At 37.7% G+C, this 27323-nt stretch overlaps 1 protein-coding gene across 2 annotated transcripts in view; it reads right to left on the bottom strand.

The window, feature by feature from the left end:
- Positions 1-27323, bottom strand: part of ANK2 (ankyrin 2) — a 664974-nt gene that overhangs the window by 351742 nt on the left and 285909 nt on the right. The gene's annotated exons all lie outside the window — the stretch shown is intronic.

Genomic DNA, 27323 nt, shown 5'->3' with positions numbered 1-27323 from the left:
GACGCTCCCCATTTATAATGCACTGTCTTCTCTGAAAGAAACAAACTCCTCCACTCTCATCCCAGTCCTTTTTCTCTTTGTATCCAAGCTCTGGGAAAAGTGGCATACCTCTGGAGCTTCCAGTTTCTCACCTCTAACTCCATTAACCTTCTCCAGTCTGGCTTCCATCCCACTCCTGCAAAGGGCCACACTTTCCAAGGTTTCCAATAACCTCCTCTCAGCCAAATCAAATTGCTTCTTCCCTGGACTAATCATTTTATTTTTCCCTCCAAAAAGCCAGTCAGCACAGTTCACTACTATGAATAACTTCTTTCTCCTTGATTCTGCACTTCCAGACATAATCCCACCCTCTCCAGTCACTTCTGTCATTTTTCTTTGCTTCCCATTAGATCTTCTCTAACCAGATTTTACTATGTTTCGCAGCTTAGCATTTGGGCCCTTTCCTATAAATAGCTGTTCTCAGGATTATCAATGTTCTTCTGTTCACTGAAAATACCTTAATAGGTCAAATTTCTGCATAAAAATCCAATCTAATGAAACTTTTGATAAAAATATTTCTGATTAGCTAGAGCTACCCTATGACCCAGTATTGTACTACTGGGTATTCACCCCAAATATACAAATGTGCATGTGCACCCCAATGTTTACAGTAGCAATGTTCACAATAACCAAACTATGGAAAGAGCCTAGTGACAGATGAATAGATAAAAAAAGATTATATATATATGGTGTGTGTATATATATATATATATATATATATATATATATATATGTGATGGAATATTATTCAGCCATCAAAAATGATATCTTGCCATTTACAACAATGTGGGTGGAACCAGAGGGTATTACACGAAGCATAACAAGTCAATCAGAAAGATAATTATCATACGATCTCACTGATATGTGGAAGTTAAGAAACAAGGCAAAGGATCATAGGATAAGAGAGAAAAAAATGAAACAAGACAATACCAGAGAAGGAAACAAAGCATAAGAACCTCTTAATCTCAGGAAATGAACTGAGGGTTGCTGGAGGGGAGAGGGAGGGGAGGGATGTGGTGACTGGGTGATGGACCTTGGGAAGGTTATGTGTTGTGGTAAGTGCTGTGTGACGTTTAAGACTGATGAATTACAGATCTGTACCCCTGAAACAAATAATACATTATATGTTAATAATAATAATAACAATAATATATTATATATAATAACTGTGTATATATATATTTATACGCATATACATAAATTTCTGATTATCTGTTGTTTATCCTCAGCAGCAGTGCTTTGTTGATGCCTTCCCCCCTCCAAAGGAAGTTAGAATAAAGCTCTTTGGCACAAGAAGAAATCTTAGAGATAGTCTAGTTTTTAGAACATAGATGATGGCATTCCTTGGGCTGGAGATGGCTTCATTGTGTGGCCTCATGGTGTTTGGTTTGGCCCACACAGTTTTTTGTTTTTATCAGAACTCACTTCAAAAAAAGTCAGGAGGGCGTGCCTGAGTGGCTCAGTGGGCTAAGCGTCAGACTCTTGGTTCAGCTCAGGTCATGATCTCAGGGTCCTGAGATCAAGCCCTGCATAAGGCTCTACACTCAGTAGGGAGTTTCTCTCCCCTCTGCCTCTCTCTTTCTCACCCATATATATAATTAAAAATAAAAAGTCAGGAGGCTTGATATCAAAACCCTGATTTCTTACTTTTTGAAAAAAATTCTTTAAGAGTTTATTTAAGGAATCTCTACACACAATGTGGGGCTCAAAGTCGTGACCCTGAGATCAAGAGTCACATGGTCTTCAAACTGAGTCAGCCAGGCACCCTTGATTTTTTACTTCTTCTGAAAGCTCAGCTCTGGCAACATGGAGCTCACATCTCTACATGGAAACAATAAATAGAGCTAAATTACAGCAGTTCCCTTTAGAGAGGGCATTTGCTTTCCACATCTCAGGTCCCAAGTGACAGCTGCCGTATGTCACAGCACTTGTGTGGGTGGGGTTTGTTTTTCTTTAAGAAATTTATCTCATACTCTGTGTCTATCAAATGTCAAAGTGCAAAATGACTAAGAAACTATGCCCATCCAACTTTGTTTATTTACTTAACTTGCCTGTTCCTATTTTAATTCATATCCCTCTTTTCCTTATCTTATAAATTAGGAAATGAGCACACATAAATATGAAATCATCTATATAAAGTTCACCTTTGTATAACTTCTCACTATTTAAAATTACATAGCTATTAGTTATACCACCCATACATCCACATAGCCCAAAAACTTCTTTTCCACAAAATAATTCCCTTCCCCCCAGCCTTGGGCCCCCTTAGCAATTTATATTTTCAGATTTCACACAGCAAAAGAAAGAGGTACTCATTAACCATTCACACAAGAACCCAAGAAACAACATACAAAGCTAATTACAACTGCATGAGGAGACAGCTTTATTCATTTTGAAGAAATGTAGGTATGATCAAAGAGAAGCCCTAGAAAATGTCACAGAGATTAATCTGTAGCAAAGTTTTGAATAAAAGAAACATTATACAACAGGAGTTTGGAGGTTATCCATAAAGGTACAAAAAGAGAAATGAACATTTATCTGAACACAATGAAGAATACAGCTTGAAATGGGCCTGTCAGGAAATAAATATGTGAGGAAGGGTCAGCAAGAATGCAGTAAAGTACATAAGAAAACCCAGGGAGACTCCCAAAATACACACACACAACTGCCTGTGCTGTCACAATTCTTACATCATGGGTGTGTGTTGTGGAGGGTGAGGATGGGGGAGTTCATGGAGTCAGCCACTTTATGGATGCTGTCTTGTTTTAAAAAAAAAAAAAAACACAATGTGATAAGAGTGGCATCTAAGGATTGATCTTGGCTGTTATGTTTAGGATAAATAGGGAAGAAGGCAGAAAAGAGCAAAGGAAAATAATGAGGGGGGGGAAGGAATAATGGGGAGTACTTTGTACAAGGATTATTAATGTTAGAATTAGGAAAAAATAATGACTTTCAGAATTTCAGTTTTTAAATAATAATGAGAAGACATTCCAAGAGTATCAGTTGTATGCTACAGAAACCAAAAGGTACAAAACTGACATGCACATATCTTCTAAAAATTAACACAACTAGATAAGGGGATGCATGGGACAAGGGGATTTATGGGAAATCTCTATATCTTACTCTTAATTTTAATGCGAATCTAAAACTACTTAAAAATCTTTTTTTAAAAAAAGAAAGAATAAATGAAACAAGATGGGATTGGGAGGGAGACAAACCATAAGTGACTCTTAATCTCACAAAACAAACTGAGGGTTTGGGGGGGAGTGGGGTTGGGAGAAGGGGGGTGGGGTTATGGATATTGGGGAGGGTATATGCTTTGGTGAGTGCTGTGAAGTGTGTAAACCTGGCGATTCACAGACCTGTACCCCTGGGATAAAAATATATGTTTATAAAAAATAAAAAATTTAAAAAAAATAAAAAATAAAAAATTAAATTAAATTAAATTAAAAAAAAGAAAGATTTCTTTTAGTTTAAAACCAAAAAGAAAAAAGTATGCTGGAAAAGATTAATCTTTAGCATGTATAATGACATATTCTTCCGGGCACCTTGGGGGCTTAGCTGGTTAGGCAGCTCCTTCAGCTCATGATCCTGGGAAAAAGCCTCTCTTTCGGCTCCAGGCTCAGTGGGGAGTCTGCTTCCCCTCTCCTTCTGCCCTGCCCATTCTCTCTCTCTCTCTCAAATAAATAAATAAAATCTTTTAAAAAATATAACATATTCTTGGGGCACCTGGGGTACTTAGTCGGTTAAGTGTCTGCCTTCAGCTCAGGTCATGATCCTGGCATCCTAGAATCAGGTCCTGCATTGGGTTCCCTGCTCAGTGTGGAGTCTGCTTCTCCCCTCTGCTCTTCACCCAGCTTGTGGTCTCCCTCCCTCTCTCTCAAATAAAATCTTTAAAAAACTCAAAAAAAAAAAAAAAAAGAACACATTCTTCATACTTTTTACTACTACCACAGGGCCTAAAATTTTGTGACTAACCACAATTTAGAATCAATAACCTGAATTGTAGTTATCTTCTAGCGTTAATAATTTGTACATGGGGGGCACCTGGGTGGCTCAGTGGGTTAAAGCCTCTGCCTTCAGCTCGGGTTGTGGTCCCAGGGTCCTGGGATCGAGCCCCATATTGGGATCTCTGTTCCGCGGGGAGCCTGCTTCCCTCTCTCTCTGCCTGCCTCTCTGCCTACTTGTGATCTCTGTCTGTCAAATAAATAAATAAAATATTTTAAAAAAATAATTTGTACATGGCATTCACTGCATGCTCTTTGTAAGGCTGGAAAGTGGAGATGTACTGAAATTTGTATAATGTCCTTGGAGTCTTTATTACACAAGCTCTACAGGAGAATGGTTTGTCCTGGAGTACTTCACAATTATCAGGCTGGCGACAAACCACGTGACTACTGCTATAGTTACACAACTCCTGGCAGGGGCAGTTAGAGACGTATTCCCTTGAGTGTCTTGGGTTGTTGTTTGGGTTTTTTTTTCCCCCCTCTCTTTTTGGAGTGTTTCATTTGTTTGTTTTTGTAGATCAAGGAAAATGTTTGCATCCTTTTAAAAGTATTTTTTTTTTAATGTGGCACATTGACAAACTACATCAAGTAGAGAGGAAAAAAATTAAAGGAGGAAAAGAAATCTGGAATAAAGTTTAACATGCTGTCACCTGTGTCTGTCTGAGGGTATGTCTAGTATGTCACTAATTTTTAAGTAAGAGTAAAATACATCAGCATCTACTACTCATTTTCTTTTTTTTAAGAATTTATTTATTTATTTGACAGACTGAGATCACAAGTAGGCAGAGAGGCGGCAGAGAGAGAGGAGGAAGCAGGCTCCCGGCGGAGCAGAGCCCAATGCGGCACTGGATTCCAGGACCCTGAGATCATGACCTGAGCCATCCAGGCGCCCACGTCTACTATTCATTATTAAACCGTACCTCTACAATGAAGGACGATGCTCTTAGGGAGGGTAAATACATAATTTCATGCTGTTAACAAATTAAAGGATTCCTTTATATCTATTTTCTTTTGTTCCTATTCTCATTCCCCGGTCTCTTTAAGCCTGATATGAACATATGCTCTGTGTTAATGCGCTGCAGTGTACATAAAGTTACTAAAATAAGTCTACTCTTCATACAAAACAAATATTTTAAGTTCCATGAAGGAAGGGATTTTTATCGGTTTCCTTCCCTGTTGCCTTTCAAAATTATCTTCTTCTGAAGAAAACGTATTGATTTCCCCCCAATTATTTATCAAGCGCCCACCAAGTGACAGGAACTAGGCTAGGTGCTGGAGTCCCAGCAGGGAACCAATCCAAGACCCCCACTCTTACTGAGCTTACATGCCAGTGGGCGGAGGCAGAAAACAAACAAATGAAGACAGAATGCAGCCAGTAGTGATACAAAGAGGTGAGTTGATAAGAGTGATGGGGCTAGGGCTCTTTCAGATGAGGTGTTGAGACACAAAGTCTCTAAGAGAGTGACATTTATTCAGGGACCTGAAAGGAGTGTGGACAGCAGCTACCAGCGCGTGGGTTCACAGCACGCGGGGCAGCGGCGCAGAGTGCGCATGCGTGGAACACTGGGCCAAACCCCAGGAGGCAGAGACGAAGTGGGGAGGTTGAGAGGTTGGGAGATGGAGAGGGTGGGCTGGGGTAGTTGCACCACACGTGTAGGTCCGGGCGCTTGCTGGGTTAGATTACTGGTGGGGTTTATGAGGAACAAGATGGGGACTTCATGATGAAATACAGAGCAGTGGGAAATGTAAGCCTGTAATCTGAATACCCTATTTTTTGCTCCTCAATTATGGACTCACTCACTCCTCTCTTCCTCTCCCATCCATACTCCAAACTAGTTTTGAATATTAGACACCCCCTAGAACTATGTACAGATTTTTAAAAAATCAGGTTTAACATTTATTAACTCTATATGATTCACATAATAGAAGGGAAATCTTCCCTTCTTCTGTAGCTTCATTGAACTAATTATGCTAACCTCTTGAAATTCAGCAGCACTGTTCCCATCAGCATGGAAAAAGCATAATGAGGCAACTTTGGCTAATTTTTCAGGACTTATTATTACATCATCCAGTCAATGAAAGGTGATACAAAGTTTCTGCTAAAAATAGGTCATGGCTCTTATGACACTAAAGCCACTCCCATAACTCCCGCAAGGTTAAACAATTAGTGTCAGCCACATTGACAGAAGAAGTAGCAATTATTTTTAGTTTTTAAATGTAGTTTATTTTTATTTTGTTTATTTGAGAGAGTGCGTGAGAGAGAGAGAAAGAAAGCACAAAAGCAGGGGGAGGGACAGAGGGAGAGGAAGAAGCAGACTCCTGGCTGAGCAGGGAGGCCGAATGTTCGGCCCTAGGACTCCATCCCTGGACTCCAATATCATGACCCGAGCCGAATGCAGATGCTTAACTGACTGAGCCACCCAGGGGCCTCAGTTTTTAAATTTCTTTAAATTTCTTTATCATGTTCAGCTCTAAATGGATGCAACACATTCTGAAATTCCACATACAATCTGTGCCTACTTCCTGGCAATGCCTACAGATGTGACCAGGATTCTAGGCCTACTAAGTACTAGGCACTGGATAAATCTCTGGACCATTCTGTGACTCTGTGAAAAGTGAAGGGTTTGTACCCTTCCAACTGGAAAATGCCATTGTACTAGAAATGAGCATCAAATACGCTATAGATAAGAAATATACAATTAAAGGATGATAGAACTTAATAGAAATAATGCCTTTCAACTTGTAGTTTGCAATCTGGTAAAATATGCACTTCATAAATGATGGAAACAATGACATTGAATTTGCCATAAATACTGAACTATAGATTTATGTGTGTTTTCAAATACATATGATGAGCAATATTATACGTACAAATTGATAATCCGTCCTATTTTCCCTCCCCATATGGAAGAAATTCACACAAACATATACATGTGTACACACACATATTCTTCGTAGAAGCAAACTTGCTCGATCCCCTGGACAGCAAAGAGTCCCAAAGTTTTTATCTTATTAATAAAAAATTATCTAAACAGGAAAAAGAAAGCTGCAAATGTTTAGGGGAAAAAGGAAGTGAGAGAAAATGAGAAAGCTATCCAGGGACTGCTGGCTTCAAAGTGACAAGCTTAGTGTTATGTTGTTTAAGCATTACTTTAGTTATTATTGTTAATATTTTAAAACATAGTTAATTCTTAAAACAGTTTTTTCTAAGTGTTTTTTCTTTTCCTTTTAGACTCCAAGTTCCTCAAAAGCTATGACTCAAATTGCCTAATACATACTTGTATGTAACACAGATTTAGCAAACAATCACATAGGGAAATAGGTTGCCATAAATACATAATAAAATATTTCAGCCAATAATTTATAAATACTTGTATATATTTCAGAAAGTCATCTTCTATAAAGATAAACATTTTCCAAGATAATGTTTCTTGACTTAAAAAAAGAAATCATACAAGATAGATAAAATGGGATTCAATCCAGGAGAGGTAAGTAAAAAAATATCCCAAAATTTAGCTCTCTGCTCCTTAGGAGCCTGTCTGGAATTTTTCCCTGATTCCACTATGAATATGCTTTCTCAACTCAGTATCAATCACCAAAGGGTCTCTATATCATTTTCCCCCATACATATGGGAAGCTATTTCACCATAAAGCTGATGGGGATATTATACATTTAAAGTTTATTTTTTTTTAAATAACAGGAATGAAACATGAAGCATCACCCAGGGTATCAATAGTTGCTTAACTGACAGTAGTACTCACTATCATCAGCATTTATACAAGGCTTAAAGCTGTGGGTTATATGACTTGAAAGTTCTGAAGGCCTGAAAGAAAAGCTTCTTTTAATCATATGAGCTTCTCATAATAAATCCTTTTTATATTGCAGACTCCTAAACTTCAGTAAATTTACTGGAACTATTCTTACTTAAAGCCAGCGTACCTTAAAAAGAGACAATGGAAAATGAGTGGATATACTGGATTTAATTAGTGGAATAAATAGTCAGTCATTCTGGCTAACTTGGTGTCAGCTGGGTCATTAGAGAACCATGAAGCTGGTAAACAAAATTCACAAGTGCTTTCAGTGCTAGTTTTGAGTCAGGTTGGGCTGAATCATATGGGTGACTAATGATTAATGGACTGAAAACAACTTTGAAAGAGCTGCATCATTTGAACTTAATATCACAAGAGGAGAAAGAAATGTCGGATAGCCCAAATTGCCTTCATTTGAGAAATCAGGATGGTTTTAGAAAACATGCTTGGTCTCCATTACAGGCAGAAAACTATTCTGAAACTTTCCAAGGAGCTATTGAAATTCAGTGATGCGTCTACACCTGGTAGATGACAGACGATGTGTTTTTCTCTACGGAGATTTGCCTTGGGAAGTGAATTCACATCATCTTCTGTATTAGAAAACATAGTTTTAAGGAACAAAAAGAGTAGAGAAGACCTAATAGACCTCTGTCTGATACTAAATTGTATCACAATGTTCTCTTCCTCTTTTGAGTAATAATTATTTATCTGGTGCTTTATTGTTTATAAATCTTATTCATATTATTTCATTTGATCCTCTCAAGAGCTTAAATAAGTGGGTAGGTTTATACTAGCAGTGTTAAGGGAGCATTCGAAAATGTAGACACTTGCTTCTTTCCTCTCCCTAGAATTCTACCCCAATCCTTTCAGGTTCTTTACCCTCAAAATCTCACTTTTTTGTCATGAGATCATTCCTGGTGACCCTACCTAAAATTACAAATCACCCCACATGTTTCATGCTTTCTTTTTCTTTTTTTTTATTATTATTTCCTTTGCACTCATCACTCCAATCTATGATATATTTTCTTCTCTAAAATTACCGTTCATTCACTTCCCCCATTAGAACATAGGCCTATAAAGGCACCTGCTTTTGCCTTTTTTGTCTATGTTGTTCATGGCTACATCTCCAGGTTCAAGAAAAAATGTCTGGCACATATGAGGTGCCCAGCAGGAACTGTTCAAATGAATGGAATCAGATTTCTCTCTTGTCTCTTCCTCTATATAAAGTTGTTAATAGTTCCTATCAAGTAAGGTTGTTAGGAAGATGAAATCAGCTAAGACATGTAAAGCATTTAGCACAGGGCTCCTGGATGGCTCAGCCGGTTCAGTGTCCGCCTTCAGCTCAGGTCATGATCCCAGTGTCCTGGGATTGAGACCTGCGTCAGCCTCCCTGCCCTGCTGCTCCCTTTCCCTCTGCTGCTCCCCCACCCCAAATACATAAATAAAATCTTAAAATAAAAAAAAAAAGCACTTTGCACAGTACCTAGCATGTGATAAGCATAGAATCAATATAAGCCATTATTACCTCCATTTTTCAGATATGAAAACTGAGATGTAGGGAGGTTAAATGACTTTTCTAAATCATATTGCAGGTATTGCGCAGCATCTGATCAGGATCTGCTCAATTTTCTTTCCAGTATAGTTTTTAAATAGATCATTCAATACCATAAATGCTACCATCTATACGATGAACCTATTGAAAAATGCTTTGGAATAAAATGCCTCATAAAAATAGCTACCATTATTCAATGTTTACCATGAATCAGACATTTTGCTTCACATAAATCTTTTCTGATAATACTCCTCAAGGACCCTATAGGATTGATCCTATTATTATCCTCGTGTATTGATTAAAAACAACAACAACAACTTGAGGAACAGAGATGGTAAGTAAATTGACAAAGGTCCCAGAGCTAAGAAGAGGCAGATCTGGGATCTAAGGTCCTTCAGCTCCAAAGCCCTTCCCCACCACACCAGAGCCACACCCAAGCTTCCCTCCACTTGACCCTGCTCTCCACTCTCTCACTGCAGAGTTCTGACCAGTGTTCATCCTAGGGAGACTCTAAGAGGGTCTGGTTCTGAGTGGCTCATGGGAGAACAGAACAGTCTGTGTGACCAAAAAGCCCTGAAACATCTCACACTAAGAATCTAGTGGAAGAATGGGAATGTGCAAAGGGAAGAAGTGTTATGCTCAAAGTGCACAGGGCTCTTTGAATTCTCTCTTTGTGTATTGGTATGTAAGAGGGAAAAAAATCCCCTTACTCTCTGTGCTTTGAAGGGTTTTACATTATTGCTTCTCACATTCCAATAATTCAGCAGAAACAGCTGTTCTGCTGTCCTCGGCAAGAAGCCATGAACTGCATTCCAAAGAATATGCTCCATGCCATTATTATTTATTAATTAATGCTATAGTCCTGCCTTATAATAAATGAATATCTGTGGAAAAGAGTAAAGAGAAAGAAAAATCATGTTATTTCTATTTCTTTAACCCGAAGCAATACCCTGAATTTATATTCCTATCCTCTAAATGAACTACTACATTATTTTCTCCATTTTTCAAATTAATTCATTAAGAATCCCTCCCTGTCTTTTGGTAGAACATAAACCAGAAACATCTTATCATTAAAACTACTCATAAGCAAAAAAAAAAAAAAAAAAAAAAAAAAAAAAAGTAAAGGATTTCTTTGGCTCAGGGGCTCAAAAAAATAAATAAATAAAAATCAGGGGCGTCTGGGTGGCTCAGTGGGTTAAACCTCTGCCTTCAACTCAGGTCATGATCTCAGGGTCCTAGGATCGAGCCCTGCATGGGGCTCTCTGCTCAGCAGGGAGCTTGCTTCCAACCCCCCTCTCTGCCTGCCTCTCTGCCTAATTGTGATCTCTCTCTCTCTCTGTCAAATAAATAAAATATTTTTTAAAAAATCAAAGACAGTGAAAATGAGAAATGTCTTGCATATAAATTTTCTAAATGATGAACATTTAAAATAGAAAAATTCTACACAGCTGGTGTCAATCTAATGACTGAATGACCAGTTACACTGGCCTTCTGAATCACAGTAAGACCAATATATCTTTAATGCAATAAACAATATCCAATCTTCAAAGCTTGCTCCCTTATCTACATATCTGCACTACATTTATTAGATGATAAGAAATGCCTCTAGCCCACACTTACTTTAGAAATAAAATCCACAATACAAATATATTCAATTATAGTAAGGAATACATACAATATTTCCCTGGATTTTTAAGAAACATTTAAAAAAGAAGAAGAAACATTAAAAAAAAAAAACAGTTAAAGTAGTGATATAACTCTGCTAGGAACAGAAAAAATGTTGGGCTGCCTGGGTGGCTCAGTGGGTCAAGGGTTTGCCTTCCGCCCAGGTCATAATTCCAGGGTCCTGGGATTCAGCTGCGCAGGGCTTCCTGCCCAGCGGGAAGTCTGCTTCTCCCTCACACTCTCCCTCTGTGTTCTTTCTATCTCGGTGTTTCTCAAATAAAAAAATAAAATCCTTAAAAAAAAAAAAAAGAAAGAAAAGAAAACAATTCGAGCTCTCTCCCTACAACATCATAATATCCAAACCCACATTCTTATAAGTACTAAAATTTGTTGAATTGTAATTTTCTCCTGTACAAAAGTATTTTTAGGCTTGAAATGGCTATGAATCTGTGTTCATAAATAACATACCTCTTACTTTCTAAGATTGAATCCATTCTTTCAAAAAAATTTAAACACATGCACCAAAATAGTTATATTTGCTCAATCGTTAAAAAGTACAATTTTGGGGATGCCTGGGTGGCTCAGTTATTAAGCATCTGCCTTCAGTTCAGCTCCCAGAACTCTGGGATCGAGCCCCACACTGGGCTCTCTGCTCAGCAGGAAGCCTGCTTCTCCTTCTCCCACTCCCCCTGCTTGTGTTCTCTCTCTCGAAGTGTGTGTGTGTGTGTGTGTCTCTCTCTCTATCAAATAAATAAATAAATAAAATATTTTTTTTTAAAGTACAATTTTTTTCTGGAATAAAATTTTTTTCTGGTTTTTATGTGTGTTTTGTTTCACTGTATTTATTTCTGTCCATAAAATTAAAGGCTATACGAGATCAAATAAAATCATTTATCTGAAAGAATTTTGCTTGTAAGAACTGACTTGTATGTATCTAGGGCAGATTTTAGATACAAAAAGTGTGTTCACAAGTTTATTTACAAGTGAGGTTAAAGTAACATGTTCTCTGTGTATCTATTTCACACTGTATGTGTAGTGACAGAACTGATGGGAACTTTTAACTCGATATTATTGAGAAATACAAAATACTTTTAATGGTGATAGTTTAAAATCCAAAACCTACCGACAGATCATTAACTAGTTCTTTTTATGTAAAGAGTCTGTAAGTACGTGTATCTTTAAATGTTAGTATGTACACACATCTTTAGTTGCTAATTTAAATAAAAAGCTTTAAAATCCTATCATTGCTCAGGAATAAGATGGCCACAGTGTTCCCCTAAACTGGTTGATCTGGGAGAAAGTCCAATAGTTTAGGAGATTTAGCTTTACCTTGATTCATGCAACAACTTAGATGAAAGAAATAATAGCTAATCACAGAGAATTATAGAATTGAAAGGAGAAATTGATATCCTTGCAAGAATCAACAACCCAACTCCCGCTCATTCGCATCCCAAGCAAATGGGGGAAATGAAAAGGATGGTTCCACCCAGAAATTAGCCCTTCAGGAAGAAAGGAAAGAATGCAGTTGCCTGACGATGGCTGAGGGACAGCCCAGGACAATCTGTGGAAACATTCCCCCAGCCTCAGGCTCCTGTGATTCTGTAGGATGACTGCAAAAGAAACCATGTTGCTGCTAGAATCGGTATATTCTTTATAATTTTGCCTTGGTTGGCCCTGGCTATCTTTCCCCAAAAATCATCTCACTTACCATGTTTAGGACAAGTGGTAAAGCATCCTTTAGACCCTATGCCTAAACTAAAGTTCTGAACTGATAAGCTGTCAAATAGTAAAGAATGATTTAATTTATCTTCCATTCACATAGACTTTTCTCCTAGGAGAATGTGATCAACTCCTATGACAATGACTCAATACAATTCCTTAGAGATTTTGCTACCAAAGTTAAAACCATGCATTTTGATTATAAGCTGGTGTTTTGATTGATGGTCAATGACTAAAATCCCTCAAAGTACGGCCCTTACTCCAAGATAGACTTAATTTCAAGTTTTCTCCGAGTCACAAACACTAGCTTTGCAAAATGACTTGCTGTCAAGGTGCCTGTGTTTTATATCATTAATTTTAGCCAGTTGCCTCCAGCTACAGAATACTGTTCTCATCAGTTTGAACATGCGGACACGAGACTGACTGACAACTAAAGCACCCTTTAAAAATGTAATGCACTAAACATTTCATCTTGTTATCTTCAAGGGAATTATCATCAATAATTGTGATAAATTCTCATTGTTTTCACACATACTGCTTTGAACTTTTCTTCTTTGTATCCCATTAAGTCCACATAAGAAAGAGTGTCTCAGCAGCCCTTTGCTTTTACACCCACCACATCCAATTATTTGGAAAATGAATGTTTTCAACATCTGAGGATCGAGTCTCATGGGTCATTTGACACTGAAATAACGGTAGAGAGAAAAAGCTTTTCAAAGCAATTGGTATGGATCTCATTGCATCATACACCTTTGGATCAGACTGTCTAGTTAACAGGAGCCTCCATAAAAACTGCATGCTGCGGCTAAAATGCAACGTTCACTTGCCAAGTTTTTCTAATCCATTTTCAAGTGCACTTGAAACAATTGGAGCATTAAAGGGCCCATATGAAAATCTTCATGTTAATGAGAGATGCAAATCCAAGGTTTGGATGGAACCCAAATAATATGGGTTTCTAAAAGATTTATAGTTGTAGCATAGTTCTTAAGTAAGAGTCCATTAACTAAATTTTAGAGTCTTCAGAAAATGTATTATAGTTCTTATTTCTGCAATGTTGGTTTTAGCTTTTTTATGATAGGTCAAAGTAGAAACGTCAGTCTCACAGAACTTTCTCTTTACAGAAAAAAAAAAAAAAGATCAAAAACTACCATGCCTACTACAAGGTATTTACCCAACGGACACAAAAATACTAATTCAAAGAGATATGTGCACCCCAGAGTTTATAGCAGCATTAACTACAATAGTCAAAATATGGAAATAGCCTAAGAATCCACTGATTGAAGAATGGATAAAGAATATGTGATATATATATAATGGACTACTAGTCAGCCACAAAAAAGAATGAAATCTTGCCATTTGCAATGACATGGTGGGAGCTAAAGAGTATTATTCTAAGTGAAATAAGTTAGAGGAAGAGAAATACCATGTGATTTCGCTCATGTAGAATTTAAGAAACAAAAACAAATGAGCAAAGGGGAACAAAAGAAAGAGACAGACAAACCAAGAAACACTCTTAACTACACAGAACCAACTGATGGTTATCAAGAGGGAGGTGGGGGGGTGGTGAATGAAATAGGCAATGGGGATTTAGGAGCACACTTGCTGTGATGAGCAGTGGGTGTTGTACACAAGTGTAGAATCACTATATTGTCCACCCGAAACTAATATTATACTGCATATTCACTAACTGGAATTTAAATAAAAACTTTGAAAAAAAAACTATTGTGTTCATACATGCAGCACACGGGGCTTCCCCCTTTGTTTTTTCCTATTTTTATTTTCTGTAGAGTTCATCTTGTAAACCAGAATGTTGTTTACAAAACAGAAAAGTGACCAAGTCAGAGTTTTCACACACCCAAGATATTTTTCTTTCTTTTTTTTTTTTTTTTAAGATTTTTATTTATTTATTTGAGAGGGAGAGAGAGAGCCCACAAGCAGGGTGGGAGGGGCAAAGGGAGAGGGAAAAGCAGACCCTTTGCCAAGCCGGGAGCCTGATGTAGGTCTGGATCCCAGGACCCCAAGATCATGACCTGAGCTGAAGGCAGATGCTTATTAACTGACTGAGCCACCCAGGTGCCCCCCTTCAAGACATTTCTTGAAATGAATTGGGTGCTTAGAAAAATTTAACCTATATAAAATATAATGTACTCAAGGAATATGAAATAAGTTTAATATTTAGCTAAACAAAACAGAAAGATAAACTTTTGCAAAAGACAATCCAGCAGCATATGTTAAGGTAAAAAAAAAAAAAAATAGCTGCAAAGACTTTGAGACACTTTTAACCTAAAAATTAAGTACTATTTATTTGCTGTAGGTGCCCACAAAATTTTCAGAAATTGTGTGCCCCGTTTCTCAGAATTGTCTGCCACGTATCTATACCTGCTTAGAAAAACAGTGAAGGGAACGGTAGAAAATGCTCATGGTAATTCTCCTTCACCTGCTGGAGAGAAGACTCAGGCTGAGGGTACGGAGACGTGGCCCCCAAGCCCTCCAAGCTGATGGAAGGTGCGCAGTCAGAGACAATCCACACTCCTCTGAGCTCAGACTCAGCAGGTCAGGGAATGACAGTAACAAAAGTAGGCTCTTTGAACCTGCCTGCCCTCACTGCTTTCCCACAGTCTCTCCACAACTAGCCTCTCTGACAGAATGTTGTAGTAGTCACTAAAAAACCAGAATCCTTTCCTCTCTCTTATCCTGGACCCATCCTCCTTTTCCGTAATTTTCCATTCCTTAGGGTCTAAACACAGCCCTTGTAAAAAGCACAAATCTATGGTGGGGGCGATAGGTCATAGCTCTTGCAACAAGAGGTGAAAGGAGGCGTGACATTAAGAGCTAATGCCTTTTGTAGCATTTTAGCCCTTTGCAGGACCAAGACGTTAGACCAGCAAAGGAAGCGAGACCTGGAGAAGAGCATGCCAGAGCAAAGAGGCAGAGGGACTCTGAAAAAGAAAAGGGACTGTTATCAAAAACAGTGTGACAGTTTTACCATTCCATCAAAAGTGTCTTGCATCACCATCTGGCATATGAGCTATGAGCTGAACAGAAACTTGATAGGTGAAGAACCTACCAGAATTTGTGCTTCCTGTACATTAAAAATATTCATAAAAGATTCTAGGGGTTACACATCAGATGAGGCTTCTATCTCTCTAAGGCCTCCTGACCTCTCCTAATTGCCCTCAAAGATAGGAAACCTATCATCTACTGGAGAGTTTTGAAAAGAAAAAAGCTATCTCATAAGAATTTTCTCTGATGATTCTCTTGACTGCTTCTCTATCTTTTTTTCCCCTGAAAAAGTTTTTGTGTGTTTTGCTAATACTGACTTCTAAAGACCATATTATTATCTCCTTACTTGCTTGTCTACTTACTTGCACAAGATGCTAATCATCCAACTTTGAGCAACACTTTTTTTTTTTTATTATTATTATGTTCAGTTAGCTACTATATAGCACATAATTAGTTTTTGGTATAGTGTTCAATGATTCATTAGTTAAATATAACACCAATTGAGCAAGACTTTTTAAATGTATGCTGAATTGTCTTCAATCATCTAGGAAATAAACAAAAATTCAAAAAAGTAAAAAACATGACAGACAAAAGAAAATATACCCAACGAGGAACTCAGAATCTGTCAGGTTTTCATGGTATTTCTAAATTCCTTTTGTGAAATGGCACCCAACATAACAATAACCATTAGACCATGTAGTTTGCACAGAAAATGGAACATGATTCAATGTGATCTAACAACCAATATATTTTTCATTATTCATGGGGTAAAACTAAGAGCAAAAAAACTGCAAGAAGCAAAAACAAACAATCACCTAACAGTACCAATACTATGAATGATTTCGTGAATATAATAAACCATAACATTTACCCCAACAACTAAAAATGCAGTAAATTGCATATAGAGAACTACAGGTTAATGTTCTCAAAGTTTAGACCCATGATCAGGAAAGTAAGACCTTTCAAAATTTCAACTAGTCACAGCATTTTAGAAAATAGTCATCAGCATCTATTTAGGGCTCTGAGCTAAGTCTTTTCTCATCTTATCCTTAAACTTTATCATGACCCTGAGAACTAGGTATTATTACATCTTCTCAAAATAGGAGGAAATTAAGTCTTGAAAGAGGTTAGGGATTTGCCAAACGTTACACATTATTAGGTGCCAGGGCTATTTCTAACAATTTCTTTAAACCTGCTCCATAGGGGCGCCTGGGTGGCTCAGTGGGTTAAAGTCTCTGCCTTTGACTCAGGTCATGATCCCAGGGTCCTGGGATCGAGCCCCACATTGGGCTCTCTGCTCAGCAGGAAGCCTGCTTTTCCTCCTCTCTCTCTGCCTGCCTCTCTACCTACTTGTGATCTCTCTCTGTCAAATAAATAAATAAAATCTTTAAAATGATCACTACCTTCTTCTCTTAAAAAAAAAAAATTAAAAAAACCTGCTCCATGAACAATAGAAAAAGTATTATGTGAGCTTCACTTATGGATATATTGCCCCAATCCAATCAATATGGCCAGAGTATTGGCTTATGAGCACCACATGACTGACACAGTACCAAGCACCTCACATACATTTTCTCATTTAATCTACAGAGTAACTTTAAGAGAATATCTTGGGCCTTCAGGTTGCTATAATAAAATACCACAGACTAGTGGCTTATAAGCAACAGAAATTTATTTCTCACAGTTATGGATGCTGGAAGTCCAAGATCAGAGGGCCAATATGGCCTCCTTCAAGCTTCAGACTGCTGAATTCTCACTGCACCCCCACATGGTGGAAGAGACAGGGGAGCATCCTGGAGTGTCTTTAATAAGGGCATGAATCCTATCCACAAGGGCCCAATCCCTCCCAAAGCTCCCACCTCCTATACCATCACCCTGGGCTTTAGCTTTTCAACATATGAATTTGGGTGGGAGAGGGACACATTCAATCTATAACACACAGGTACTTATGATTTCTAGTTATAAAGATGAGCTAACCAAGGCTTGGAGAAGTAGCTTCCCCAGAGCCACACAGCTACTAAGTGGCAAAGTCAGGACTGAACCCAGACTGTCAGCCTGCAAAAGTTGTGCTCCTAAACCACTTTGCAATACCACCTTAACCTCTTCAAGTCTACTGGGCAGCAAATAAAGAAGTAAACTGTCTTTTATCATAACAAAAGGTGAGCTAAAGGCTTGAAGAAAAACCAGTTAATACCAATGGGGTATTGGGTAGTTTCATCAGTCCTATTGTGAAGACAAAGTGCACAACCCTCTTTTTTTTTTTCCTTGACGTCATATATTCCTAGAATTAAAGAAAATCAGATACAATGAAAATGAAAACTTACTTCTCTTGAGAAATACTTACTCCAATTCCATTTTCACCAGAACTTTCCCATTTGTAATTTGCTTCCCCAAATAGATTTATACAAAGAGGGGTGGCTCAGTCATTAAGCATCTGCCTTAGGCTCAGGTGGTGATCCCATGGTCCTGGGATCGAGTCCCACATCTGGTTCCCTGCTTGTCCGGAAGCCTGCCTCTCCCTCTCCCACTCCCCCTGCTTGTGTTCCTCCTCTTGCTACCTCCCTCTCTGTCAAATAAATAAATAAAATCTTTTTTAAAAAAAGATTTATACAAAGAAAATGAGGTTATGTTCTGAAGAGATGACTAGTTTATGTATCTGGAAAAGTTGTATCTTGCCTTGCAAATGGTTTAAATGGTTTATAATCCATACCCTGTTCATTGATTCATTATGAACAAACCACTGAAGACAGTATACCTCTGGATAAACCAACAAAAACCACAAACAAGTTTCTGGACCAGCAAAACTGTGGATGAAATAACGGGCTGTGAATCCAATAGAATAGCTTAGCTTAAACAGCCACTCAGTACCCCCCAGAGGAAAGCAATGGTTTTAAAAGAGAGCTCTGGAAGTGAACTCAGTTTTGAGTTCTGGCTCTGATATCTAGCAGCCATGCAACCTTGGGAATCTGTTTAGCTCTACTCTGCCTCAGTGATCTTACCTATAGAATGGGAATAACAGGGCACCTGGGAGGCTTAGTTGGTTGAATGACTGCATTCATCTCAGGTCATGATCCTGGAGTCTAAGGATCGAGACCCGCATCAGGCTTCCCACTCAATAGGGAGTCTGCTTCTCCCTCTAACCCTCCCCTCTCTCATGCTCTCTCTCTCTCATTCTCACTTTCGTAAATAAATAAAATCTTAAAAAAAAAAAAAGAATGGGAATAACAGAAATCTTACAGAATTCTCATAAGTAATAGAACCTTCATATGGTATCCTAAAACTTAAGTGAATTAATAATGAAACTTTTTTTTTTAAGATTTATTTATTTATTTGACAGACAGAAACCACAAGGAGGCAGAGAGGCAGGCAAAGAGAGAGGAGGAAGCAGGCTCCCCGCTGAGCAGAAAGCCCGATGCTAGACTCGATCCCAGGACCCTGGGATCATGACCTGAGCTGAAGGCAGAGGCTTTAACCCACTGAGCAACCCAGGCATCCCAATAATGAAACTTTTATAACAGTGCCTGGCACTTAGTGATTTTTCAAAAATTTTTGGTCCATAAGCACCTCAGTCTTAATTGATTAGCAAGCCATCCTATGGAATCTTCAAACATTTTCTGTTTTATTTTCATTTCTGGGTCTCTGTGAAGTGACAAATGACAGAGAATGCCACTTACAGTGTATAACTCAACCAATCACATATTCAGCCAACCTAAAACCAGTTTTTTAACCCTCCATGATCAACCTGAATAGGCCGTTATTTTAATTCCTTAAATTGAATCAAATTCTATTTTACAAAGTTGAAATGAAAGAGTCATATAATCTCTTTCCCTCACTTGAAAGTTTAGTGACTGAAACAAGAAAAAAATCGCTGGCTTTACATTCCACTAAGATGGTGATTAACAAAATCCTTAACCAAATATTTTGAATAGGACAGAGCAGTTATTTCATAAACTCAGAGGCTTTCAAATCTGGGACTAACCCCTTGACAATTTCAATGTTTTGAATGGACTTGTGAAGCAAAAAAACGTGTTCAAAACTACAATAGGGCATACATGAAGACAGCTTTAAAGCAGTTTAAAAATCCAGTGTAAGGTTACCTTTGAAAAAGCACACTGCCAAGGAAACATACACATGTTTTATTATCTATTTATTTAGCAACCATGGATGTACATGATTTTTACCACAAGATGTTAAAAGTAGTCAGCTCTAAGAGATTTTTAACTATCTGCTTCATGTGTTCTGAATGGTCCTCATTTTAGATAAGATGTAAACTATAATTAGAAAAAAACTATTTTCATTTTAGAAAAGAGAAATAGGAACACTAATAGAATTTTTTGGAGTCATCCATGTTCTGATGTATGACAGAAACACAAAATGATGCTTTTCCTCTCAAATAATCAATATGTGATCATTGATGGTGTGGCCACTTTGGGAGCCCTTGGAATGGTCAGATGGAAATGACCTTGAATTAGGTGATGTCCATGAAGTTAAAACACTTTAAAAAACAGGCTGTTAGATTACCACCCTCTTACTGTAGATTACATACTCTGAACTGATCAGAATCTGGAGTTCAGTTCATTGGGGGTATGATTCCTTCCCCAAGTATGGGATTCCTGCCTTATGCTAGCTAGGATCACTTTAAAATACCACCGAGATAAACAATGTCTTTCACTTATGAATTCCAACTGATTGCCGGGGAACTTCAAAGTCCTAGCAACACTGTTGCTATAGCAATGCAACCTGATTAGATATTCTTAGCAACCAGCCACAACTCACACCCACGGTCCCTTCATTTATTCCAAGAAGAATAATGTTGACATTCCAATTTTTTAAATATTCAGATCTCAGTGATAGACATCTACGCTTGAGAGGCCTGTGAGATCCAATGGAATAGAGTTAATAAATAATGCACTTGGGCCTTGAAGACATCCTGTAGGCATACATTAAGCATGTAGAAAAGTGTATTGTATATAGTAGTAAGTAAAGAAGGATTTCATTTGGCCCTTGGAGTACGTATATGTAAATAATGGCAGAATCCTTGAATTTCATATTTTAGTAGCTAAAGTTTACACAATTTGTCTGAAAAGCATGTATTCCTTCATACTGAATTAATAAAGATGATAAAATTACTTTTGCAACAACAAACAACAACAATTTGACATTTTGATTCTAAACCTCTCTTTGGAACTGGCATCACACTTGAAAAAGCACAGGGACTATTGAGAAAGAGGGTAAGGTTTATTATAAGAGTACACAGCAGAAGTGTGGTCTTGATATCACACATGCTTAAGTCAGAGCTGATGTGAGGGGCTGCTGAGTTACTGCTCTGAAAGGAAGGATCTGTCACATTCTGAGCAGAATAAGATTTGAAGACTAAATTCTGGAGTTATCCCAAGGCTGATCTTAATCAGGAAGGTCAGATGCATGAAGGCTCAGAGAAGACAATGACAGCCCGGAAATCTGCAAATACAACCCATGCTTCTGTAATTAAATGAAGGATGCTTTTCTACAAGCACAGATCCTGAATTATTCTGTTTTGACATGGAAAATAAACCAAATACACTCTCCCCTCCCCTGAGTGGCTACATTTTAGTGGTTAATAATCCAATCTCTCTATCTACATATGTGGTTACTTTTATAAATTGAGTAGTGAAAAGGAATTAAGGTGAAAACCAACCAGAAGCAAAGATACACTTTATTGTTGTTGTCACTGGCTTTAAAAATTATTAAATTTGAGCCATGGGTTTGATGTTATGAAAATAATTACTCTCAGCTAAGCTATAGAGTTAGGAAGCCCTTTTGAGAGGTCTTCAATTTTGGTAAGTTACTGTAAAACATCAAATCTATATAAAAATATGCATAAAAATTTTTTGTACATCCCTTATATAACAATTCAATGCTGCCTAAGAAAATCATCAGAAATGTGTACAAATACACAGCTAGAAGAATGTTCATCCCAGCAGGCTAAAATAACAAATACTTTAAGTAGAGACCATCTAAATATATAAAAATGTGGCTTTAATTATGGTGTTTTGTACCATGAAATACCATTTCACAATCTCCCTTACCTATTATCTTAAATTCTAAAAAATGCCAAATATCAAAAGTTTATATATAACCTAAATGGCAGAAAAATCCAATCTCACTAGAACTCATCAGACACCAAAAGCTAATTGAAAGTGAGACTATTCAGAGTTATTCACTGGTCTCACACAGTGTGATTATTCTTATGCTTCACTACAGAAATATTCATTTGTTTGATTACACAGTGCTGCTCCAGACACTGCTGAAAATGTTTTCAAATAAATGTACTTAACCATAGTATTTCCAAGTTCAAAAAAAATCTGAATTCTAGGGGCACCTTGCTGGCTCAGTCAATGAAGCATTGACTCTTCATCTCAGCTCAGGTCTCAGTCTCAGGGTCCTGAATTCAAGCCCCACACTAGGCTTCACACACAGCGTACTTTAAAAAAATTCTGAATTCTAAAATATCACCACAAGAGTTCTCTATTAAGAATTTCAGACATTCATATTTAGTGGAAAAATACATATTAAAAACTGTGTGGACAGCTAGTGTCCCCTCTACCTGAAATATTCTCTCCGTGACTCCTATGTGGTTTGTCCCTTCTCATCCTTCAGATCTGAACTTACAAATCTCCTCCTGAGTTCATTCCCATCTACCACATCTAAAGAGGACCCCTTGGTTGACTGTCCTTCTCATGTGCATTTATTTCCCTCACAGCACTTACCACAACCATTGATGAACTCATTCGTTTCTTCACTTGCATATCCAGTGGCTATCTCCCCCAACTAGTCCCAGGACAGAGACCTTACCTGTCTTGTTAACTAGAGTGCTCACAGCATCTAGCACAATGTCAGGCACCTAGTCTGTGCTCAGCATATATTTGTTGAATGAATAACTGAGTAAACAAATGAGTTTTTGTAAACATGTGTGCATTAAAAGATGAAAAAAGACCCAATTTAACAATTTGGTGGAAGTACATAGGGGTATCTTCTTTTTCCCCTTTGGGGTTTATCTTTATGTTTGAAATTTTCTGTGAGAAAATAGAGGGAACGATTTTTAAGTGATCGGTGTATTAGTGATTGAATTGATTCACATTATACCAAACACATCCCTCAAAGCACTTGTCATTGCAAAAAGTACCCAATCTTCCCGCTATCAAGAATTTCTTCAGTCAAGATCACAAAGAGCAGTTCTTCCAAAATGAGAAGCAGGCAAAATAAAAGTGAAAGATAAAAGTAAACCCCAGCAGAGGTTCCACATTTCTTCTTTTGCTTCTACCATGTGTAAATTATTATGTTATTTGTTCTTCTATCATAGCAAGTGTGTGTGTGTATGGGTGGGTGTGTGTGTATGTATGTGTGTGTGCAATCTCTCCTAACAATGAAGCCTTGGAAAACAGGGAATCTGACAAATCTTTGGGTTCATTTATGAGGATAAGATGAGAATTAGAACCACATACCTATTTTACTAAGGCAAAACATTTCTTCAATATACAATTAAGTATTTCCAGAAATAATTTATCACAGCGAGTTACTGTGGATTACTTTATAAAGGACATACAACAATCCAATGCTAAAAATTCCAAAACCATTCCTAAGACTTTTCTACCCTCAGGAAAGCTCCAGCACTGAGCAAGAGCATGCACCCGGCATCCCCTGACCCAACTGCAGTTTCTAGAATCATAGGGTGTTGGGAAACAGAAAAACATGTCAGTCACATTTACATAAAACATTCTCAATTGTTTTTCTTCAACCTCCAGACATGTTTTCAGATGAACTACCTCTAAATTTCCTGGTATTTGCAGAATTTTTACATACTCTGTTTTGTATTTATTGTGTCTTTTCCAGATTAACAACTGGGCCCTTTGTTTTAAATTTGGAGATACCTCAACCAAAAAAAAAGGGATCTGGGGAATGAAGAAACACACACCAAACCCATAAAAATATAATAATAACTGACGTTGGGCACCTGGCTGGCTCAACCCATAGAACACATGACTCGATCTCAGGGCTGGGAGTTCATGCCCCACATTGGGCATAAACTTACTCATAGGGATGCCTGGGTGGCTCAGTGGGTTAAAGCCTCTGCCCTCGGCTCAGGTCATGATCTCAGGGTCCTGGGATGGAGCCCCGCATCCGGCTCTCTGCTCAGCAGTGAGCCTGCTTCCTCCTCTCTCTCTCTCTGCCTGTCTCTCTGCCTACTTGTGATCTCTGTCAAATAAATAAATAAAATCTTAAAAAAAAAAAAACTTACCAATAAAAAAATAAAAAGAACTAATTTATATCTAAAACAGTTCCAGATCTTCTGGACACTCGAGTTCCCAGAATACACGTAAATCAAAGAACAATCTGGATTTGCCATTGTTCTGAGGAATCCACTGGACACCACATGCACCTTGTGTAGCTCTTGTTTTAATTCCAGTAGCAGCTCCAAGAAACAAAGCCAACAAACATGCTAAAACCTCACTAACCAGAGCAGTGTTCTCCTTTCATTGCATCTCCACATGTTCATCATTTAAAATCTTGGGTTCAGGCATAGTGGAAGAACCAGTTCCTGACAGCCCTCCAAGTAGACGTCTGTGGGCAGGTGTGTTGTATTGTTATTTAAAACACGCTGGTTTGGACAAATTGAATTCTTTCTCTGAGGCCCCTTAAGTGAGGCAGCTGAAGATCAGCAGCTGCAAGTTTTTTGCTTTATTCCCCAGCTTGTCTTTGTTAGCTCTGGTCACTGAGCCCTTTTCCCTAATAAACAGGCTCAGTCTGTGGGGCAGCTGGACCAGATTGCTCCTATTCACCACTGAGACATGCAATACAGAATCAGAGTCCGATCTGCCGCCAGCCAGCAAGGATTGTGCTTACTTGAAGTAAGGGAGTGTCTGAAATGCTCCATAATAAAATCACTCCATGAATGATACAAAATTGAAAACGACCCCTTGGTTCAACAATTTCTGCCCTGTGATCTCCAAACAGTATTTGGATTCATTTATTCCACAGTAAGGCCCCCAATAACAAAGGCCTATTTCAGGGACCCCAACTTCGTCACAAGCCTGAATTAAACTGAAAATCTTATATCACCTACTCTATTTTGTTTTTTTGTAAGTGCCTTTCAAAATTTTAGCCTAAAAGTCGCTTATAATCAGAGGTCACAAATATTCTTTCTGGTATGAGAATTAAATTTCCTGTCTAAAAACTCCAATCCTAACTAAAACTAAAATAACATTTCCATTGGCATATCAAAACTAAATTCTAAGGTCAGTCATGCAAAAACAAACAGATGGTGATCATGTGAGGTTTTTCTCTAACAAATACAAGACTTACGTACAATAAACTCCACTTAACTGCTTTCAAAACACAATAAAGTGTAGCACACATTGCTTTAAGCAGTGTCCAGCATCCTGTGCAATTGAGAAATCCTGAAATCACAACCTGCGTTTATTTTCACTAAAAACATAGTTTAAAAGGAAAAATAAGAAAATTCCATTCAGAGAAAAAAAAATGCAAAATCTTAAAAAGTGAATGGTGTGGGTACAACACTGCCAGGATAAAACTATTGTAAGAGGTAAGAATTGGGGTGCCTGGGTGGCTCTGACGGCCAAGCATCTGCCTTCGGCTCAGGTCATGATCTCCAGATCCTGAGATCGAGCCCCACGTTGGGCTCCCAGCGTACAGGGGAGTCTGCTTCTTTCTCTTCCTCTGCCTCTACCCCTGCTTGTGTGCTCTCTCTCTCTCAAATGAGTAAATACAATCTTTAAAAAAAAAAAAAAGTAAATATTAAAACTGCACATAATGGCAGCTCCAAAAATGCAAATGTATACTGTTCCTGAAACTGGAGGCTGACAGAGATGGGCTGGAATGGGTGAACTCACTAGCCTAGATTTACATGGTCTTCAGAAGAAACATTTTGCAATTCCCAAAGGCTGCATTTTGTTTTGTTTTGTTTTGTTTTGTTTTTGATGCCACATTACAATATGACAGTATTGTCTCATATTTAGTTGGCAATCCATTCCAATGCTGGTGTTCATTTTAGCTATCCTTGTGCTTATATAACATCATCTTATTTATTCACTTTCACCTCTGTGCTTCTGTTTTTAAAATCTTAATGCTGTACTTCAAGGTACAAACTTCTTCAGCATCAATAAATTCAATATGCATGTTCTGTTTGGCAACCCATGTCATTAATTAAATGCAGTGTGATTCTACATAATATTTCCTTACATCGAAGTCTTTCAGAGTTCTTTCTCTGAGGCATACTTTCCCTCTCGGATGGGGAGAATAAAACACTCTCAAGGAAGCACATGGGGAAAAAAGACATCCCCACCATTTAGGCACATGATAGTGTGGGGATCCTATGATGGAACTATCAATTAGATACAGTTTCTCTGTGTAGTTGTCAGGTACAAGTAAATCTTTGGGGACTCGTGGTGAGGGCCAGACTTAGCCACCTGCTTCTCCAGGACAGCACAGCATGTAGCCATATGTGTGAGAACTCCATTTTGAGAAGCTTAATGCTTACTCTGCTCCCCATAGGCCAAGATAAAGGTCAAATATTTACACTAACAGCTCTACAAAACCATCAAGTCAGGTAATTCCATATAGTACATATATTTTTTATTTTTCTGATAAGCTAAAATAAGTGAACAACATTCGATCAAAGCATCTACTCTAAAAGACATAATTGACTTTTTTTTAAAAAAGTAAGTGTTTTGGAAAAGCAATGTGTGATATATAAGCAAAATATGTTGCATCAGTAATTTCTTAAGACCATTTACTTTCGTAGGCTAAATAAAATGCTAGCATTTCAGTTTCCAAATAGAAGATACGGAGAGTAGACATTTTCCTTCTACATTTTATACTAATTGTTAGCAATTTTTAATGACTGTAGTTTCTAGAGAAATGTGTTTGTCAGATTCACCATGGATTCATGACAGTCCTGTACGTTTGAAACAAAATGGAGGGAGAACCTACACCTAAAGAAGGTGAAATGATGGTTTTTCTAAATCAAAAGTTCCTTTAATTTTAAATTTAAATTTTAATTTTAATTTTAATTTTAAATTTAAAATTTTATTTACATTTTAAAATAGGAAATACCTTAACACCCCAGATATATCTGTGAATTAAATCTGGATGAAACCATTGGATTTGTAATTTCCCTCTATAAAAGTTGTATTCATTTACACGCCTACCAACAATCAAAGAGAAAAGACTGTTTTCCCACATCTTTTAAAGGTGGGAACATTTTAAACACAAAATGTTTTTGTATTTACTAATCTGAAAAATAATAAATGGTATCTCACTGTGTTTCAAAATGTACTATTCTCGTGCTTTTTTTCTTATGTTGAAGAGAGATTTATATTTTCTTTTCTATTAACTATCTCCTCCTTTATTTTACCTATCTTTATTTGTTCATAGCACTTTTTCTTATTGATATGTGAGAGTCCTCTATATATTAGGTAAACTAGCCTTATGTCTGTGATATGAATTACAAATATTTTCCCCTGATTTGG

This window comes from Mustela erminea, chromosome 2 (genome assembly GCF_009829155.1).
Source record: "Mustela erminea isolate mMusErm1 chromosome 2, mMusErm1.Pri, whole genome shotgun sequence".
In the NCBI taxonomy this organism is placed as follows: Eukaryota; Metazoa; Chordata; class Mammalia; order Carnivora; family Mustelidae; genus Mustela; species Mustela erminea.
The sequence above is the reverse complement of the archived record's forward strand: the minus strand, read 5'-3'. Positions and strand labels throughout refer to the sequence as shown.